At 40.2% G+C, this 16604-nt stretch overlaps 1 protein-coding gene across 1 annotated transcript in view; it reads right to left on the bottom strand.

The window, feature by feature from the left end:
- Positions 1 to 16604, bottom strand: part of AFF3 (ALF transcription elongation factor 3) — a 565373-nt gene that overhangs the window by 295485 nt on the left and 253284 nt on the right. The gene's annotated exons all lie outside the window — the stretch shown is intronic.

The raw sequence follows: 16604 nt of genomic DNA, 5'->3' as shown, positions 1-16604 counted from the left end.
AATGCTGGCTTGCATATTGCTGGTTTTCCTCGTTTGTGCCAAGTCATCCTTCAGAGGGCAGGTCAACCATGACTTCCTCAGAGTAGCATCCCTGGCCCTGGAATATTCAGCCACACAGCGTTTACTTCTTCTCCAGGGCACTCATCAGGATGGTAGTTCACACAGCGTTTACTTCTTCAGTGTGCTCACCATGATGGTAATTCATGGACAGACTCTGGAAAGACCTCTCCTCCCTCCAGGACGCATACCCCACCCACCTGGGGGCTCTGTGTCCTTCAGCACGTGCTTCACACAGCCTTGAGCATGTGCAGTGAACGGGTGTCTGTCAGGGAGGCACGAATGATTCTACTTCCTGCCATTCCCAGGAAGGGGAACGCTCATCACAACCCACTCGAGGACTTTCCAATATTACAAAGGCTCTACCAGAAAGTGCACCTGCAAATCTCGGACCTCCCTGCGTGCCCCCCACTTTCTTTTCCTGGTGGTGGAGTACTTTATCAGAAATATTCCACACTTCACACTAGGTAAGGAGCATGGGCGAATGAAAGTAGGTGAGGCTTGAAAAGGTCCTATACATGATTGAGATTTTTCCTACCCAGATAGAGAAGATTTGTCCAAGGCTCCCAACTGAGGCGCAGGAGGTTTACATGACTTGCCCTCAGGCCACAGAACAGCAGGGCCTGGACCAGGAAACAGGACTCCTAATCCTCAGTTGTGTACATTTTCTCTTCCAGAAGCTTTCCCCAATCCCAAAGGCTGTGCTGGAAATATATCCATTCCCAAACCTGAGCTCACTTGTTTGTCAAAGATATTTCATCAGCATGGTTTCTAGGAGTTTTCTATAGCTTGCACACTTTTTTTTTTTTAATTGTGGTAAGGTAAAATACACATAAAATAAATGACTTTAACCATTTAAAGTATATATGGCCTTTAACCATTTTAAGTATATAAGGCCTTTACTGGCCTTAAATGCATTCATAATGTCATGTCTAATTCTAGAACATTTCTGTCACCCTGAATGGAGGCCCCATGCCCCTTAAGCAGGAACTCTTCATTCCCCCCTCTCCCCAGCCCCTGATAACCACTAATCTTTTTACTTTCTCTCACTATGGATTTTTTATTCTAGATATTTCATATAAATGAATTCTACATTATGTGACCTTTTGTGTCTGGCTGGTGTGTTTCACTTAGAATAATGTTTTCAAGGTTCACGTTGTAGCTTATGACAGTACTTCATTCCTTTTTGTGGCTAAATAATATTCCATTATATTTGAATATTATCACATTTAATTTATCTACTCATCAGCTGATGGAAATTTTGGTTTTTCCACTTTGACTATTGTGATAGCACTTCTATAAACATCTATGTACAAGTTTTTGATTGAATGCCTGTTTTCACTTCTTTTGGGTAACAGACATAGGGAGTCGAATTGGTGGGTCATATGGCCATTCTATGCTCAGCTTTCTGAGGAGCTGCCACAGTGTTTTCCAAATAATGCTATAACATTTTGCATTCCTACCAGCAACGTATGGAGGTCCTAATTTTTCCACATCTTCACCAAACACTTGTCACTTTCTGGTTTTGTTTTGTTTTGGATAATAGCCATTCTACTGGGTTGAAATGGTAACTTATTGATGTTTTAACATGTATTTTCCTAAGGATTAAAGATGTTGAGCGTGTTTTCATGTGGACATTGGCCATTTGTGTATCTTTGGAGAAATGGCTTTTTCCCAGTTTTTCCTTGGGTTGATTTTTTATTGTTTGGTTGTAGAGTTCTTGATATATTTTAGATAAAGACCCTTATCAGATGTAAGATTTGCATATATTTTCACCCATTCTGTGGGTTGTATTTCTTCATAATATTCATGGATGCACAAAATTTTTAATTTTGATGAAGTCCAATTTACCTATTTTTTTCTTTTTTTATTGCTTCTCTGTTGAGGTTATTTCTAAGAAACTATAGCCAAGTCCAAGGTTATGAAGATTTACCCATGTGTTCTTCCAAGAGTTTTACAGTTTTAGTTTTTATATTTAGGACTTTAATCCAATAGTTCGAGAACTTTTAGGTGACATTTATTTCCTTACAAATTATTTGCTACGTTTTAGTTAAAATAGGAACACTATTTTAGTTAAGATAGGAACACTATCTTTGTATAAATGGTTCCCTTCTAATCTCATCATTAGAAGATCAATAACAAAATGTGTAAAGCACAACTACTGTTGGTAACAGTGCATTACCATAATCTGCATGTCTGTCCCTGTAAAAAGCAGTGTTGAGTATCAAGGTGAGATTAGAAGACCCAATGCTTTCACTAACATCTCATTCCTCTTTCCTATATTCATCCCTTCTTCTGTTTCCCCAAAAGTTCTATTTTGGCAAAACACATTGACTACACCCCACAGCTTCCATTTCCAGTGCCCTATCCCAGGACTGCTCGGGAAATGTCACCATCCTGATACTTCAGTTAAATTAGATCAGAGAGTTCTTTTTGAAACTGGCTCAAACCCTATGTTCTTTCCAGGGCAGCCAGAGGCAACCATTACAAAGGCCTCAGTGGTCCTTTGAACAATGATGTCTTTTGGAGTTCAGGTGAGAATGAATGGATGAGTTGGAAAACGTACCTTTGGACCCATCAACCATTCCTCTTATCCCACTTCCAAATTCCAACCCTAAATTCTCAATGTATTTGTTATTTTCCACCTTAAAAACAAACAGCCAAGGAAAACGTGACTTCACACTCTCCTGGTGGACTCACCCAGGCACACAACTTATTACAAAAACTCTTTATATGTTTGGTTCCTTAAAGTTAAGCTTACCCTGAATACCACACTTCAATTTCATTTGAAGTGATTTATGTCAATAAGAAGGCAACAGCACCCCACTCCAGTACTCTTGCCTGGCAAATCCCATGGATGGAGGAGCCTGGTGGGCTGCAGTCCATGGGGTCACTAAGAGTCAGACATGACTGAGCGATTCACTTTCACTTTTCACTGTCATGCATTGGAGAAGGCAATGGCAACCCACTCCAGTCTTCTTGCCTGGAGAATCCCAGGGATGGGGGAGCCTGGTGGGCTGCCGTCTATGGGGTTGCACAGAGTTGGACACGACTGAAGCGACTTAGCAGCTTAGCAGCAGGTTCCTCTTAGTATCTCACCTCATGATCCTATAAATTTCTACTACCCTTCTCTGAAAATAGAACACTCAGAGAGGGAAACAGTGTAGAAGCCTTGTTAAACACTTCCCTTGTCAATGCAGATGAAGGACGTAGGATTATTACATTCAGTCATCTCAATGGGAACTCCAGCTGTGAGCTCTTAGGGTCTGGCCAGACATCAGGTCCTTCCATTCTGGGAGGGCCCCTCACCCAGCTGAGAAGGTGCCAGGAATGAGGCCAGGACAAAGGCCTTCCAACAACAGTCTCAGGGAGTCCTACCTTTAAATTACAGGGCTGGAGGGGCTTTGGCGAGGAACACTTTGGGCTTTTTCTGGAACATCTCTGACTCTGGGGGTTCCAACATCAGGTTTGAATTTCTCAGATCCTATGTGGATTGGAGTGGATCCATGAGGCACAATATTGTAGACAGTTAGAAACGGAAGGAACCTTAGTGCTCATTTTACCCAACTGGATGACTTCACAGACGAAGAAACTGTGACCCACAGAAGTAGAGAGTCTTGTCCAAAATCATTTTTGGCAGCAAGGGACAGTCAAGGTAGAACCTACACACATCTGTTCAACACCAGTTTAGTGAATTTTACTACCTCATGCAATCTGTCCAAGCTCAACTGGCTCAACTTGAGGTCACTGTCATGCTTACTGTATAGAAATGAAAGAATCTGGACAGTATTCAGGTAAATTTCCTCCTTTCTTCCCACACTGCAAATTATCCAGTACTTAGTCACTCTGGATCTTACTCATTAACCTCAAATATCACATGGATAAACCAAAAGTGGAAGAGACAGGAGAGGAAGTGGAGAAAAAGAGTTAATACAACCATTTATTTCTTCTGTGACATTAACACATCAGAGATGAGGATTTGTGCCCTCCGAAACTGGAGAACAGAATTCTACTTCGTCTTTTCCATATCTACAAAGGTTGGGGTGGGTATGTAGGGTTGGAATGGGGTAGGCATGGGGGTTAGGGAGACTAGGGGGCCTTTTACCTGCTTCCTTTCTCAAAGTCTTTCTCAAATACGGTTTCAGCTGCAGTTGTACACTTTGATTATATTTGCATTTTTAAAACTTTCAGTGTTTATGAACAAGATTAAAACATGCATGTAATTACATCTCCAAATTTTTGTTTATATTTTTCACAATAAAGTCATTGCTTTCCTTGGAAAGGTACCCACTGAGAAGGAGGGCTGCACAATGAAAATTTGAATTACTCGGTATTTTGTGAGGGTTTGGAGCTGTTGCTTCACGCTGGGTCACTGAGCTGTTGCTCCCTATTTACTCTGACTCTGATGAACCCACGCCATTTTCCTATCATTACATTTTGAAATCTGTCATAACAGCCTCACCTCATCGAACCTCCAACTAAACTTCAATTAAAAGCGAGCAACCCCAGCTGATTCTTCTTCTTGACAGTGTTGTCGATCACGTTCCTTTTTCACAGAACTGCTTTCCTCAAATCTTTACCGCTTGAAAATACCCACCATACACTGTCAGCACAATGTGAGAACGGAGCTGTGGGTAAGGAGAGCTTCAGCAATATCTAGGAGCATCCTATTTCTGAGAGCCTAAGCCCCTAATTACCATGCCAGGCACACAGCCCTGGAAGAAGCAAGCCGTGCTTAAGGAGAAAAGGCTCGAGCCAATCAGTGGGAAATGGCATTTCACTACGGAGGAGATGAAGCTGTAGGCATCCTATTTTCAAAAATAGTTTAACTCTTCATCAGACACATTGAAGGAGGAACTTTCATTCTAAAATAACACTGTTTTAAAGTCACAGAACCTCCGTCTGCAAGCACTCGAAAGGTCCTCAAACATCCAGGAACTGTTTGTCACATGCAGAGTCTTAAAAACTTCTACAAAAGTATTCTTAAATGTCTTACTATTTTTTTCAGAGCAGCATTTTGCATATATTTTATTTTGTTAATGTTTTTTTAATTGTGGTAAAAGTCACATAATATAAAACCTATTATTTTAACCATGTTTAACTGTACAGTTCAGTGGCACTGAGTACATTCAGTTACACAACTCTCACCACCATACACCTCCTGAATTTTTCACCTTCCTAAACTGTAACTCTGTCTCCATTAAACACCAACTTCCCTTGGCATCTAACAATGTACCTTCTGACTATGAATTTGACTATTGTAGACAGCTTGTAGAAGACTAATCAAACTTGATTCAGAGGGAAACTGAGATACAAAGAGAGGAGGTGTCCCGTCAATGCCACCAAAGCAGTGACCGAGGACCTGAGCTCGGATTCAGGGGTGTTCAGGTTCACACATCCATGTGAAGCCCCATCCTCTGGCTGTATCCCTGGCCAGTCTCATCCGAGGGCAGAGCCACCTGAGGCCAGGAGTCAGCCAGCCAGTGCTCTCCTCAGCGGGGTTTACATCACACCTAGCGCCTCCCCTTTCAGGCTACCCTCTGCTCCCAGTCATCCCCGGGGCAGGCTGGCCTCATCCCTCCTGCGTGTCCCTCCTGGTTTCCCGGATGTGCTCAGCGGGCCTGTTCACCTCTTTTTCTGCTGCTCACATCCCCCTCTTTCTCTCAGAACCACTGTCACCACCATCACTGAGACATTGACACATCGAGGGGAAGAAAAACACAGAACAATAAAAAGAGAAAGCTGTATCTCAAGAGTGCAAACAAAATGGCAGCAGATGGTAGCAGTATTATTTTCAACTAAAGGACAACTCATAAGAAAAACACTGAATTGGAGAGAATGAGGGAAAAACAGAGCATCAAAAGAAGGCGTGTCAAGAAAAAGAAGAAAGAGAATCAAAGTCAGGCATGCCAAGAAAAAGAAAATAGAGTTCTCATGGTTGGATGTCTCTAATCCACTTCTGTTTTTCCTGATAGACAAAGGATACCAAAAAGAAGACCCCAACGATATAAGGGGGATAGAGAATTTGAGAATAAAATTAAATAAGCCTAAACTGAGGGACATAGAGAACCTAGACAGTTATGAGGAAACCCAATGCTTCAAGTGTACGTGAGATGGCTAGTGAGGTGGTCAACGGTGAGCTACAAAAGAGCATCAGAAAATTCCCAAAGGCAGTTGATCTATAGTCCAGACTCTATAGTCACAAGTTATCAAAATAATTAAGCTACGAATTAAAACATTAGACATAAAAATCTCCTAGAATTCTTGGAATAAAACAAACACCACATAACTATAAATAAATCTTCACATTTATAGGAAAATAAAATTACAATATGGCAAAGCAAAATAATGGGATATTATTAGAGCTAAATTCATACACTAAAAGCTTTCATTCTTTTTTTTAAAATAAAATGTATGTACTAAGCAATCAATTAAAAATTTAAAATCAAGGAGACATACAAAAAGAAAATAACAAATAGAGAAAACCAATGAAATATTTATAAAATAAAAGTAATAATGTATAAAGCAAAAATATAATTTATTAAAACAAAAACACATTACTCAAAACAATAACAGAAAGTCACTTAAAAATCTGTTCAATAAAAAAAGTCCAAATAAACATAATGTTAGAAGAAGGAGATAAAATATATGGAAGGGCTTGTAATCATAAGAAAGCATCAATGTTAACATGAATATAGAAAATAATACTAATAAAGTTTGATGAAGTTGGTAACTTTCTGGGGAAAAAAGCTGATATAAGAAATAAACAAAAATGAGATTAGGCCTATAAATCTGAGAATGCAGATTAAATTAAAAATTATCTTCAAATAAGGCTTTAAGCCAAATAGTTTTAAAGTGAAGGACTTTAAACTTTCAAGGAAGAGCTAATTTCCACATGTTTATTCTTCCAAAGTAGAAAGTGATGGAAAGCTATGTGATTTATTTTATTAAATTAGTATAAAAACCTCACATAAGAAAATAAATCCTCCTCAGAAAATCTGTGTAAAATCCTTAAGGGATTATTTGTAAATGTGATTCATAAAATATTTTAAGAATTAGTGGAAACTTAATGGGCTCTGCCCCGGGAATGCAAAAATAATACAATCCTGGGGCCCCTTTAAAGTAAAGTATCACTAGGGAAAACACGTAAAACTGTGGTCGTCTCAGGTTTTTTTTCGGACCTCAGAAGAGTTTTTGATCATATATGTAGAAAACTCCAAAAGTGTCCACTGTTACTGTTATTTTAAAGGGAGGTTTAAAAGTGGTTGGCTATTAACAGTCAAAGCTCAATAGCTCTTCTGTGCAGCAGCAATAAACACTTAAAAAATATGAAAAAATCCCACCCACACTATCAAGAAAAATAAATGAGGAATAACCTTAACAAGACATGTTGAAGATCTGTAAGAAAAATCTTCAGAATTCTACTGAAAGATGAAATGCCTGAAAGAGACCGCTCTTAGCTTCTCTAACTCTATCATATAATACAAAGCTAAATAAACATATTAATTAGGACAAACCACAAAGTGTATTATCTAAAGAAAAAAAAAAAAGGAGGTGAATGTCATGTAACAGAAAACCAGTTTTTAAAGTGTGCAATTTAGTGGCCTTTTATATATTCACAGTGTGTGAGTCACAGTCATCCCCATTTAGTTTCAAACGTTTCCATCATCCCAAAGTGAAACACTGTACCCATGAAGCAGTTTCTTCTCACTCCCCTTCATGCTAACTTTTTACTATGATTTAGTATAGTAATAAATACCATACTGAATTGAAAAGAACAAAATGAGAAAAATGCTGATGAGTGTCGTTTACTTGTATCAGTAGATTTTACGGTGGATATGTCATCTCTCATTTATGTGTTTATGACCAGTTTCTGGCAGAGTTCTTGGCACAACAGAGTAAGCACGTGAAGATGTCTGTTGAATGAATAATAAATGGCCAATGTACAAAAAAAAATGAAAGACTATTAAAAAATTAAAGTCTTACACTTTAGTATGATTGGTCATCTATATTGCAATGTCTTCACCTTAATGAAAAAAAAAAAGCCAGAATTACCTTAAAGACAAACTCTTAAAATATCAACATTTATATACTTTATTAAAATTAAGCATATACCCATTGATAGAGAAATCATTAACAAGTCATTTGGCTTCCCTAATCTCCCCATTTGTATCTGTACATCAGGGACCAAGTATTAGCAATGTTGTTAAAGAGTTAATAATCGATTTTTGCAGTCAGATTCCTAGCCATAGGACAAGACCTTCCAATCATGTTGCTATTTTTATAATGAGAATTAGTGATCTCAATGAGAGCTTGTAGTTAAAAATGCATTTGGTTTTCAGGAAGTTAAGTGGTCTGTCGGTGCACTGACCTTGTCAAATGTCTACCGACGGCACAAAGAGATTAAAACCAGAGACGGTGGTTTTACATCCTGATCATTAATTGATATTGAGTGCTTTTCCAGGGGGTCATGTCTCAGTACAGAGCCCCGTGCTGTACACCGGGGCCACCCTCCACACTGTCACGTCATAAGTGGGCACAGGATTCACAGACAGGAATAAAGCACATGCAAGTCCGCCTGTAGCCTGAAACTGACAAGACCACTTCAAGACTGTTCTTTTCTCTGTGTTTTCTTATCTACAACTGTGTGGTCATTACTTTTAGTGAGAGGAAGACCACACAGGCTCTGGTAAGAGTGACAAGGCTGAAGGTATTTAACCCTCCCACGTCAGGCATTCTTCAGTGAGACTTCTAAATGTACCATTTCCTTTTTGAACTGCTGAATAACATGGGTTTGAACCATCTACCGGCCTATTTTTTCCAATAAATATAGTAACTGTGTTTTCATTTTACATATCTTTAAGTGAACTAAAGGTAGGGAAAAGTGTGTGTTTGGAGAGAGATCACAAGATGAGGAATTCAAAGAACCCAGAGCCGAGTCCTGATTCTATCCACACTGTTTCCTGTCCTTGGGTGACTCATTCATCAGTTCATTTGTTTCAGAGGCAGAGATAGCAGTAAGTGAATTCTGGATTGTTCAAGGGTCAATTGTAATCTAATAACACATGTTATTTGTAGGTAGCAGAAGGCTCACTAATAGGGCAGTCCTATAATCTATCCTTTTTCTCCCCTTAAATAATGGAATGAAATGTACAAGAAAAAACATTTGATTACTGTGTATAGTGAGAACATGGTTTTCGTTTCTAATCATGAAATTCTGAACACAGAAACCTATAAGATGGAGACAGTAATCCAGAGGGCCTGAAGAAATTAACCGATTAAGGAGACTTAGGGCTGCTCTGATTTGTGTCTCGTGGTAAGACGGGAAATCAATTCTCTTTTAGCCCTGAACTGAAATGACTATTGGAAATGGTAAAAGTGGGGCTAAGTATTTGGCAAAATTCTATGTGACACAGTCTATTAATTTTACCCAAGCATTTTGCTAAGAGAAATAGAGATTCACAAATAACTCTTAACTCATTACAGACCAGGGGATTTTTGCAGAAATGTTAACACCCATGGCTGGCAATTTGTATTTTGGCCAGTCAAAAATTAATTCTGTTAATTCACTAGTGGTTTGCCAGTTATCACATTCAATAGTTACACCTGCTGCTGCTGCTGCTGCTAAGTCGCTTCAGTCGTGTCCGACTGTGCGACCCGGTAGACAGCAGCCCACCAGGCTTCCCCGTTCCTGGGATTCTCCAGGCAAGAACACTGGAGTGGGTTGCCATTTCCTTCTCTAATGCATGAAAGTGAAAAGTGAAAGTGAAGTTGCTCAGTTGTGTCCGACTCTAGCAACCCCATGGACTGCAGCCTACCAGGCTCCTCCGTTCATGGGATTTTCCAGGCAAGAGTACTGGAGTGGGGTGCCATGGCCTTCTCTGAGTTACACCTGACACACCTGTAAAGTCTCCAGCACGGTGAGTTTCATTTTGACTTTTCATATCAGAATCAATCACTAAGGCTTTTTGTCTTTTTGGTCTAATACTTAATGTCATCTGAATCAGAACTATATTCTGAAGAACAATCATCTTCTGAGACACTAGTACATATGTTGCTTGGACAGCCAGACAAAATATCTGCATAAATTCACTGAAAAATTCTTCTTCACTCAAAATGTTGCAATGCGTCATCTTTGAAAATTTTACGGTAATAAACTTGCATTTATAATACACACAAGGTTGGAACAAAAATCTAATGGAGCAAAATGTAAATGATAACAACAATCGTAAGTCGTATAATGAACCTTTCATTCATTTTAAGCTTTAACAATTTTGCAAGGTGTTGTTAATTGTATCACTCTTTAAGAATGGATTGATAGTCTCTGGTCAATAATGTGTAATATATTAAAGTCCCTCATGAGTTTTTCTCTTCATTATCATTTCACTTTTCCAAAAAGGTTTTATGTTATCTGGCCCTCAGGACAGGGTTCATCCTGCGTGTGCACTTAACATAAACTCTTTCTATGTATGCCCTTGGAGGAGACATGCTATAGATATGTGCTGAATTAAGATATCCAGTTGAAATCAGCTGGGATAGGGGAGAAGATTTACCTGCCAGGTGGAAGCAGGTAACCTTGGAGAACATGACTAAGAGATCAGTATGCATTTTGATTGGCTGGTGAGAATTTTCTAATACTAGGAAGTTTTCTATTAAATTCTATTCTGTAAATCTATCTACAATGCCACGCTGCTGCTGTTTAGGCACTAAGTCGTGTCTGACTCTTTGTGACCCCATGGACAGTAGCTTACCAGGCTCCTCTGTCCATGGGATTCTCCTGGCAAGAATACTGGAGTGGGTTGCCATTCCCTTCTCCAGAGGATCTTCCCGACCCAGGGATCGAACCCATATCTCCTGCTTGGCAGGCAGATTCTTTACCACTGAGCCACCTGGGAGGCACCCTACAATGCTATACTTAAAGATTTTTTTCTTTTTTTCATTTATGCAATATTTAACAGCATTTTCATTCTTTCTGTTAAGCCACGCTTTAAAAAAATATATTATATTTTAATTTTATTATTTATTTATTTGGCTGTGCTGGGTCTGAGTTGTGCCACATGGGACCTAGTTCCCTGGCCAGGGATGGAGCCCTGCATTGGGAGCGTGGAGTCTTAGCCACTGGACCACCAGGAAAGTCCCAGCACTTTCATTCTTGAGTCTGCTGATGTAGTTTTACTGTTCATCTTGGAACATATTTGCAGACTATCGCAACCTAACAGTCACAGTAGGTTTTATCTTTTCCCTTCCACTGCCATAAAATGCTCAGTTACTTCAAAACCTGTGTGTGTCACAGGGTAAGGCAGAGTGAGTCCACTGGCCTGTGGAACCAGCGGTGCCTGGGGCTGAACCTGGATATGAGTCCAAACATTTTCCCTTTCCTCTACCAGGGCAGGTCTCAGAAGGCCCCTGGCAGTGCCTGATGACCACTGGACTTCCATGTGAAGTATGACCAGACAAAGCCATCTTCTGGCGACCCTCGCTGGGCTACTCAGAAAGACAGGAGGCACATCAGCTCCTGTGCCCCTACAATGCGGGGAGGAGAGCCGGGCTGTCCGCCATCCCTAGTCCAAGGCCTCTGCGGAGCCCAGTGAGGGCACAAACTCTCCATCTTCATTCCCTCACCAGGTCACAAAACCCCCTGGAGTTATAAGCTGAAAGGAGAAAAACAGGGCTTCCCTGGCAGCTTAGTGGTAAAGAATCTGCCTGCCAACTCAGGAGACACGGGTTTGATTCCTGATCTGGGAAGATCCCACATGCCGCGGAGCAAGTAAGCCCGTGAGCCACAGCTACTGAGCCCATGCTCTAGAGCCTGTCCTCTGCAGCGAGAGAAACCACTGCAGCGAGAAGCCAGGGCACTGCCACCGGAGAGGAGCCCCCGCCTGCCATCGCAAGAGAAAAGCCCGCCCAGCACCCAGCAATGAAGACCCTGCATAGCCACAAATGAGCAAATAGAGTGATGAGAAAAAAACAAAAGGAGAAAAAAGATGTACAAAGCAAAAAGTCTGATAATAAGTAAATGCCCCATTTCAACGATACTGTGACTATTATGGCAAGATGCTACCTGGACAGAATGCAGACAGCCCCTCTTCACACTGCTGCCTGGCACCGTATGTTAGGTCTCCCAAGTACAAGAAAGAATTGGAGAGAAAACCATTTGCTGAGGTCCCCTGTTGGTGGCACAGACTTTGACTTTTTTTGGCTTCTCTTGTTAGGACGTTACCATATTTGATCAGAAGGCAGATTTCTGCATCTAGAATCTTTCCAAAGAAGAAAATTTTAACTGTGTTTATTGAAAAAAATAAAATAAAAGGGCTGAAATCTAAAGAAAACACACCCATGATTATATTGGAACAATTTAATGATAAAGAACATTTTGTGATAAATACCAAGAGCAGTCAAATGAAGTCAGAAAGTGTAAATGAAAATTAGTCAAGGCTGTTTTCTAACTAACACTATGGCTTTAAAGGTTCACAGAAAAAAAAAAAATCACTAAGTGATCTATTAACCCTCCTCTCTAACATAATACCAATGAATAACGATGTTTGAATATTGACTTGATTTCTAATACTGGGAAAGTAAATGATTTTTGAGTCTTTTAAAATTAATTCTTACTGGAGTTGAGTTGCTTTACAATGTTGTGTCAGTTTCTGCTGTAGAGCAAAATGAAATAGGCATCCATTTACATATATCCCCTCCCTTTTAGGACCAAAATGAGGCCACATGTATGAGGCATTTGGAGAGTGCCTTCCACCAGACAGCCGATCAGTAAACAGGCCCAGTGATTTTATCTTAAGAGTTAGAGAATATTTGAGTACTTAGAAAATAAAGCAATGAACACTAGGGACCAGCATGAGGACCACAAAGACCAGATGATGTTCTCGCTCCAGTTTCCTCTGGTCTTTTCTTTTTTGAGGCTGTGCTGCACAGCAGCATTTGCAATCTTAGTTCCCCCACCAGGGACTGAACCCACACCCCCTGCAGTGGAAAGGCAGAGTCTTAACCACCTGACCACCAGGGAAGTCCTTCCTCTGGTCTTAAACATGATGTATCTAGATTTCTTTGAGGTATCTGTCAAGGACTTACAAGATCTCCCAGTAGGTGAGCTGGAAATGTACGAATTGGTTGTTAACATGGTCAGGTGAACTAGTACACAAGGAGTAAGTATTGTTCAAAAATTAGTTATTGAGTTTACTACGTGGCCAGCGTGTTCTAGATGCCAGGGACTCGGTAACTGAATATAACAGGCAAAAATTCCTGCCCTTGTCGTGTCTAGATTCTAACGAAAAGGAATAGTAAAAAGATCTCGCACACAGAAACTAAAGATCCCGTGTGCCACAGCTAAGACCTGGCATAGCCAAATAAATGTACAAAATAAATATTAAAAAAAAACTAAGCTAAAAATGGCACACAGATAAATCACATGGTACCCTAGAAGGTCAAATGTTAAGGGGAAAAACATGCAGAGCAAGGGGTCTGGGGACGTGGGCTAGGACATTGCACGCGGCTCATCTCACGGGCCACTGTCTCTGCAACCAACAGAGAATCTAAGGCCTGGGCTGGAAGAGCTCCCTCCCCACCGCCTTCCCTGTCCCTACACCTGCAGCATTTTTCCCTTCCACTGTGAGAACCTCGTCACTCTTAGTAATACTTGTGTTTAGGGTTTCTCTTTGTTGCTGAGCTGAAAGCTCCAGGTGTCTAGAAAAGAATGATAAGACTGAAGGAGGTCTGAGCCTTTGAGGAAGAGTTGAAGGGAGTGGAGGACAGGAGTGGAATGGGCCACAGCAGACACATAATATATTTCAAGGCCACTGCTATGGAAAAGGGTTGAAAGGGATTCTGGGTCACTCCAGACGGTGGAGTTTGACCAATGGGGTCAAGTACCGGAGTCAACTTAGAGTCCTGAAAGTTCTTTAACAAAGAATATTCAAGCGGAATGATTAATTACATGTTCAACCAGAAATTCAGTGACTCTCGGAGTGGAAGTTAGTCCCTAAGAGTCGGACCTGACTGAGCGACTAACACACACACACACACACACACACACACACACACACACACACTGAGTGGAAGTTAGTTATTAAGTCACACCTCTAAGGGTGAGATTCTTGCTAAATTTAAGACTATAATTTTGGTCACTACCAACCAATTTTCAATCAATAAAATGTTGCATGACAAATTTTCTTCCACTTTAAAAATTTTTTATTCAACTATAGTTGAGTTATTATGTTGTGTTCATTTCTGCTGTAGAGCAAAGTGATTCATATGTATATATATACATACACATATATAATTATCTTTAATATTCTTTTCTATTATGGTTTATCACAAGATATTGAATATAGTTCTCTGTGCTATACAGTAGGATTATGCTGTGTTTTTTTCCTTTTATTATGCACAGTAAATTTCATTTTTATTGTTTTTTTAATTAATTTATTTTAATTGGAGGCTAATTACTTTACAATATTATGGTGGTTTTTGCCATATATTGACATGAATCAGCCACAGGTGTACAGTTTAGTTACAGTACTATAAGTCTGTATGAGTTATTTGTGAAGAAAACCCATAAAGAAAAAAAAAAGAATATTTTAAAAGCACTAATCTGTAAATATGAAATAAGAAATATTACAGAACCCAATAAATTAAGTGGATTAATTGGGTGAAGATTCGAGAGATTTTAATGAACAATTAATCAATAAAAGTGTTCAACATGAAAATCTGTTACAACCCTGTTGACATTATTTAACTTCAAGCACTTGAGTTCTGTGTGCTTATAATTAGCAAGCTATAAAAGATGCCATCCATAGGAACATAATGAAAAAAACTGTTTATAATGATAATTAGTACTCATTTTACAGAGAGGCAGGTCACATGACTACAGGCTGCAGCAAACAGAGGGATAAACTCATTACTGAGGAAAATGCTTCACTTAGGCAGGAACCCTACAACGCAAAGCATTGCCTTAGAAAATACATTATAAATAAAGCTTCCTGCTAAGACAGGTGAGATTTTCCAAAGTGAGAGAGGAAGTTCAGCGAATCCATACATTAATACCTTCACTGGATGTAATGAACTCTACCATGTTGGTAAAGACTCAACTGTAGAAGCTGACTTTCATCTTCTCTTTTTGGTTCCTCAAATCTCACCTGCATAAATGTTCCACAGAATATATTCTGGGTATTGTGAAAGCCAAGGGAAAAAATTTTTTTAAGATTTTTTTGATGTGGACAATTTTTAAAGTCTTTATTGAATTTGTTACAATATAGCTTCTGTATTATGTTTGGGTTTTTTGGCCATGAGACATGTGGGATCTTAGATCCCTGTCCAGGGACTGAATCCCAACCACCTGCATTGGAAGGCGAAATCTGAACCACAGGGAAACCCCTTTAATTTTTATTTTATATTAGAATATAGTTGATTTACTTTTGATGCTGTGTTACAGCAAAGTGATCCAGTTATACGTATACATATATCCATTCTTTTTCAAATTTTTTTCCCATTTAGGTTTTTTTCTGCACTTGGGCTGTGGAGCCGACCTCGGACAGAACTTAATCTCCTCCTCTGAGCACCGTGGGGGGCTTCCAGGGGCAAAATCTAGGCTCAGAAGCAGGAAGCACAAACGCACAGTACAAAGACGCTCACATTTGTCATTCTGGCTTTAGAAAAATCAACATGTTCATTCAGCAGAGATGAAGCTCTGGTTCCTTTTCACAGAAACTCTCACATCTATAGAGACCTACTCGGTGAAGCCCAAAACACTTCCCAGACACATGGTGAAGTATTCAAAGTGCCTCCTCACCTCTCACTGTACCTCTGAGCTGATAAAATCTATTAATCTTCTGACAAAGAACCTGGCAACACTTGGCAATAATTAGAGACCACGGTCCTCTTCTAGACACAGCACAGGGTCACCGGCAATATTCAGTGGTTCCTCCATTTGTTCTACATGGACAGCTCAGTTTGTATGAATCTTAGAAAGATTCCTAGCCTGAAGTCAGGGAGACATTCAGTGCAGGTCACGGGCTGGGCAAAGCCAGATACACATGGACAGTAAGCCAGTCGTCAGACAGGGCAGCCCCTCAACAGACCTTATTTAAAAAGAAAAATCAGGACTTCTCTGGCGGCCCAGAGGTTAAGAATATGCCTGCCAATGCAGGGAACACAGGTTCGACCCCTGGTCTGGGAAGATTCCACATGCTGCAGGGCAGCTAGCCACAGCCACTGAGCCCTTGCTGCAGCTCCTGGAGCCTGCCTGCTCTAGAGCCCATGCTCCAAAGAGAAGCCACTGCAATGAGAAGCCTGCAAACAGCTAGAGAGCAGACCCCACTCGCTGAAATTAGGGAAAGCCCATGCACAGCAAGGAAGACCCAGCACAACCAGCAAGAGAGGCAACTAATTAATAGTTTTTTTAAAAAAGAGAAAAATCTAAGGACCTCAATAGAGACATGGGGGTGGGGGGTGGCAGTGTACTTTTCATCATCACATGCCTTTGAAAGGAAAGGCCTTGGGGCAGCTCTTTCCAGTGTCCTATGTCTTTTCAGTATGAGAAG

Source organism: Capricornis sumatraensis, chromosome 1, assembly GCF_032405125.1.
Source record: "Capricornis sumatraensis isolate serow.1 chromosome 1, serow.2, whole genome shotgun sequence".
Classification (NCBI taxonomy): Eukaryota; Metazoa; Chordata; class Mammalia; order Artiodactyla; family Bovidae; genus Capricornis; species Capricornis sumatraensis.
Note: the sequence above shows the minus strand (reverse complement) of the source record. Positions and strands in the feature narration are given on the sequence as shown.